General features: G+C 43.2%; 1 protein-coding gene across 1 annotated transcript in view; it reads left to right on the top strand.

Annotated features, from left to right (window-relative positions):
* The first annotated feature begins 5,072 nt into the window (after window positions 1–5,072).
* QTMAN (queuosine-tRNA mannosyltransferase) overlaps window positions 5,073–5,573 on the top strand; it is a 433,127-nt gene continuing 432,626 nt past the window's right edge. Inside the window, exon 1 of the mRNA XM_014592037.2 lies at window positions 5,073–5,378. The gene's annotated coding sequence lies outside the window, so the exon portion shown is untranslated. The remainder of the gene's footprint in view (window positions 5,379–5,573) is intronic.

Genomic DNA, 5,573 nt, shown 5'->3' on the forward strand with positions numbered 1-5,573 from the left:
AAAACAAAAAATTGCAAAAAAAAAAAAAAAAAAGCAGGGACCAGCAGTTGGCGTAATGGCCGTGTCACTGGACTTCCATGTAGTTGACCGCAGTTCGAGTCCCGGACCCATTGGCTTAAACTCACACAGGGCGCGTGTGTGTGTGCCCAAGATCCTGAGAAGAGAATAGAGGAGAAGGGATTGCAGTGTGGCCATCCCCCCGGGGGGTGATTTTTTTGCTTTCTGTCTCTGTCTCTGTCTGTCTGGCGAGTGCACATGCCCTATAGCAAAAACCTCTCCAAAAAAAGAAAAAAATAAATACACATATGCTTCATATGTTTTGGATTGTACTGAGTGTTAACGTCAAAGATCATACCTCTATTTCCTCATTTCTTACCATCCCCCCTCTATGGAAACTTCTCTTGAAGGTTGTACATGATCTTTGTTGCGCACCACGCTAGTTCTTTACTAATACTTATTCTCCTTGACTTTCTATTGTGTTTGACACCATGGCCTCTCTGCAACAACACTGCCTATGACCTCCCATAAGTACCCAATACTCAATCTTGTTGACATTTTTGTCTTCCTTGCTAACCTTTGCTGCTCATGTTGCCTACCTCGTAACACCTCCTGCCAGGATTATTATGCAGGCTTTCATCTGGTCTTGCAAGTTATAAGCTCCCCTTCCTCAAATCCAGAGTACTAATCTTCCAAATATCCATACTTTAATAGTACCTCAAAAAGCTGTTTTTAACCACAAGGTCTTAAGTTATCTCTCCTTTATTTCCCTCACTTTCCTCCTAGCACACTTAGACTCTTCCCATAGTCTCAAATACATGAAGTCGAACCCTGTCTTAGTGCTTAAAGTAGTTTACCGTCTGCCTGAAGTGCTCTAGTCCAGGTTGTACATGATGAGTTCTTTCATTCAAGTCATCATTTAAACGAGCCTCAGAAAGATCTAACCTACTTGCTAGATGCTCATTTTGACACCTTTTCATTTTGTTTTCTTAGGAACACTTACTATTTGGCAGTTGTGCATTTACTTATTCTTCTCTGTTTCTCCTTAATATAATAGAAGCTCAGTGAGAGCTGGAGCTTTGATTTTACTGCTTTATAGTCAGTACCTAGAACATGCCTAAAGAGTCATGAAAATCAGTTGAATGATAAACCCTGTAATCATATTATTTCTAGTCCATTCAAATATATTTCTCACTCTCTCTATATAAACACACTTCACAGTTCACACAAGTTTTTCCTCATTGTTCACAGAATTTATTTTCTATCATGTTAGGAGCATTGACCTCTTTTCTTCAACCAGATTGTAAACTTCCAGAAGTCAGAGGCTGTTGTTATGCTTTCCTAGGCCTTTACATGTCGCAGAGTTCTGAATAGCATTTGGAATGTATTTAATAAATACTGACTGACTTATTTCCGACGGTAACATTATATACTACACTACTACGCATTTTTACATCAATAGGGCTGAAATGGAAGTAAAAATAGGTTGATCATAAAACATTGGCATAGAAACAGGGTAAGAGCTTTCTTTCTTACCTTCTAATTCCATTTGTGTAGCAAATTATAGTTTTCTGGGATGAGGCTGCAATGAGGAGGACCTACCTGGAGAAACTGCCCTGTCTCCTTACCTATGAATTTAGACTGTACCAGTGATTGCTAATCATCTTCTAGCTCTGGGGTGCAAAGGTCTACGTGTACTGTTCAAGACTCTTGCCACAATCCTAAAGTCATACTGCAGTACGTAGTCTTTTTAGTTTCCTATATATACTCACTGAACACAAATCTTCTCTTTAGTTGTATTTGAAAATACAACTAAAATACACCCTATCTTTAGTTGCATTTGAAAAAAATCTCATTTGGCTTCAGACAGCTTGACAGTTATGTTCTCTTTGACCTTTCCTCCCCACTTGTCCTCTTCTAAGTCCACCTGAATGATTAAATCTTGAATTGAAATTTTTCTTATTTTTAGAGAGATTTTTGCTGTAGGATGCATGCTCTTGCTGGAGAGACATAGAGCTAGAAAGCAAGAAATCACCACCCTCCAACCTCCCAGGGAGATGGTCATGCTACAATCCCTTCTCCATTCTTCTCTTGGGATTTTGGGCACTCACACACAAGTGCCATGGATGAGTTTTAAGGCATCAGGCCCAAAATTTGACCTGGTTGACTACGTGGGAGTCCAGTAACGCAATCATGATGCCATCTGTTGGTCCCTAAATTAAATTTTCAGGCCAAATTCAGGCCCTCTGCCAATGGTTTTTCTTTACTGGTTCAGCTTAATTTTATGTTGTTTCTAAAGTGGTTCTTCTGTTTTATTAATAGTTCAGTTGATCTTTTTCCTACTTTTTTTTTTTTGAGAGTTTTTTGCTATAGGGTGTGTGTACTCACCAGAAAGACAGAGAGAGAGACAGAAAGTGAGAAATCACCCCCTAGGGGGGATGGTCACGCTGCAATCCCTTCTCCTCCATTCTCTCGGGATCTTGGGCACGCACGTACACATGCCCGGCATGAGTTTAAGCCACCGGGTCTGGACTTGAATCGCGGTCGACTACATGGGAGTCCAGCGACATAGCCATTACGTTAACTGCTGGTCTTCATCTTTTTCCTACTTTTGGCATGACCATTTTCTGCTCCTTTTTTTAAAAAAAATTATTTATTTAATTTTATTTTTTATAGTTGTTTGTTATAATGCACATGCATTTGCCAGAGAGAGGCATGTGCTCCTCCATTCTCTCGGGATCTTGGACACACACACACACACAGTAAGATAGAGAAAGATAGAGAGAGAGAGAGGAAAGGATAGAGAAAGCAAGCCACCAGATCTGGGACTTGAACCAGACCTTGTTGGCCATGTGGGAGTCCAGCACCTTAACTACCACGCCACCTGCCAGCTCCTCGCCTTTTTAAAAAGAATTATTTTAACTTACTTAGTTAATTTTAATTGGACCAGAGAGGGACACACACACACACACACACACACACACACACACACAGAAAGTAAGAAAGCACGCAGCCACGCCCGCGACTCCCGGGACTCAAACCGTGGTTGGCCATGTGAGTGTTCAGCACCCTTAACCACCATGCCACTCACTGGCCCCTCTTTTTTTTTTTTTTAACAGAGAGAGAGAGAGAGAGAGAGAGAGAGAGAGAGAGAGAGACAGGAACCTCCCCCCCCACACAGATTCTTATCGCTGGGATCACCTTTACACTCCCAGTCTTTCAGTCAGGATTACAGACTCACCCACAGGCATGCCCAGAGTGTTCGATGTCAACCTGGAGACTGCACCCAGTGCCTCCCCCATATTGTCTAGAAGCACCCTACCACCTATACCACTGTGGATGAGCCCTATTTTCTTCTTAGTGCTTTGGTTCAAGCAATTTCCCTTACCTTTTCCCCTATAAACCAATCCGAGTTTTAAATTTCCTTTTTTGTCCTTTAAGAATCTTCCTTTAATTTACTGAATTATTTCCCAGTTTAAAATTTGAAATTTACAATCGAATCCTTATCCTTGATTATTTATGTTGAACTATCATTTTATATTTCATATTTTACCTCCTCAGTAATTTAATTTTCTTGTCACTGGGAACCTCATAATTCTTAGAATCAGCATAGTCCTTGGCACCTCCAAGGATGAATGTGTTTGGTTGGGTCATAGGTCCAGAGGCTCCGCCAAGATTGCGTGGATCATGCAGATGCAGCCTGACTAAGTGGGATGAAGGTTGTGTAACAGAAATCCTTGAAACCAGTGGAATGCAATGGCCTCTGACAGCAATACCTACATTGCTAGTGCCAAGTTCAATTTCATACATCACTCAGACCATTCTGGCAAAACTACGAAGTCAAAGAATTCTGATGTTGAGCAGCTTTATGTAAGTATTAACTATAAGCCAGACACTGGCAGGCATGAGAGAGAGAAGGTCTGAGTTTGAATCCTAGCTTTGTTTCCAATTAAGCTGGGTAATATTGGATAAGCAACTTACCCTCTCTGGGCTTCAGCTCTTACTCAGTAAAATAAGAAGATTAGACTCCAGATGATTTTGAGGGGTTGATAATTCAATTATAAAATTATATGATTCTATTTCCAAAGCGATGAAATGACAGTCATAGCCTTTGGGGTTTTTCAGATACTTTGTTCTGTGCAATAGGATTTATTAGTTTCATGTGTAGTAAGGAACCCTCACTTCCAGCTTTTGGCATTTACTCTTTTCTGTTTCCCAATTTGTGTGAAAGAGGATGGACAGATGGTTTATTAGGCTCTCAAATGCTTGTAATGTGTTTGTTCAATTCAACAATACTTTTAAACTTTGAAGGTCCACATACAGCGTGGATATTGTTTAGAATGGAAGAGAGCTTTAACTCTTCAATTTAAGGATAATGTTTACTCGCATACCTTAAAGGAACTCCTGGATGTAACTCCCAAACCTTAATCAGTTTCCTTCATTTTGGTATGTTTTTTAATTCATTTCCTTATCACAGCCTAAGTTCTAAGTTGCAGTTTCAAAAGTGAAGTTACAAGTAAACCAGATGTCTACCTGTGCCCAAATCATTTAACCCACAGCCTTCTTCGAAATGAGCTCTCTTAACTACGTTAAAGGTGAAAAGGGCGAATTCCATATTTTACAATCACGAACAAGAGATCTGAGTCCCGGTGCTCTTTCTACTGTTTTATTCATACAGAACCTAAAGTGAGGTTAGGTAGCAGGGGGGGAAAATTCAAAATTTGTGAATTCCAAGTCCCAAAGCAACATTCCATTCCTTGAAATTTAAGTGGTCGATCGATACAGTATAGTGCAAAGAAATTACGGATGGAACTATGCAAGACGGTCATCACTGCCGTCGCTTGCTTTGAGATGTCTAACCACTGAATGGGACTCCCTTCGTGCGAGACCGCTATCTTGCATTTACTGAATACTCGAAAACTGCACCTGACCTGTGTGGAGTAGTCGGAACCGAGAGCACGCGCAAAATGTTAAGTAAAGGAAAACTGAGTGCCAAGAGGGACCCGACCGGCCCAGCGGGACGGAAATTAGGACGCGCTTGGCAAGGCAGGAACCCAGGAGTTAAGAGCTGCGGACCAGGTAGAGGTGAAGAGGCAGGGAAGGAGCCGGAACGCACTGGGGACCGAACGTCCCAGAAAGCACGGGAGAGAACCGGGAAAGGGGACTGAATGGCCGGCAGGAAAACTGCGGTGGAAGCCGAGGCCAACCTAGAGAATCTCGTAGACCTTCCACAGAAAAGAGAAGGCACCAACGCGAGCTTCGAACAGGACTAAGCGGTTGCGAAAAGAGCACGAAAATGCTGAAGGGGCCGCTGGCAGTACTGACGAAACGGTAGCCGGCGCGAGGGGAGGCAGAAAGCGAGGCCTGCAGACACCGGGCAGGTATGAAGAGGCCACCCCGTCGGCGGGGTGGCCCAGCCAAATCTGGGACCCAGAACCCGCAAGTCCTGGCGAGGCCGGGCAGGGAGGAGGCGTGGCCTCGGCGTGCGGGCGGATAGAGGGGCGTGGCCCCGGCGTGCAGGCGGTCCTAGGGGCGGGGCCTCGAGCGTGCAGGCCGGCCGAGGGGCGGGGCCTGCG

This window comes from Tupaia chinensis, unplaced genomic scaffold (assembly GCF_000334495.1).
Source record: "Tupaia chinensis unplaced genomic scaffold, TupChi_1.0 Scaffold000638_1, whole genome shotgun sequence".
Lineage (NCBI taxonomy): Eukaryota > Metazoa > Chordata > Mammalia > Scandentia > Tupaiidae > Tupaia > Tupaia belangeri.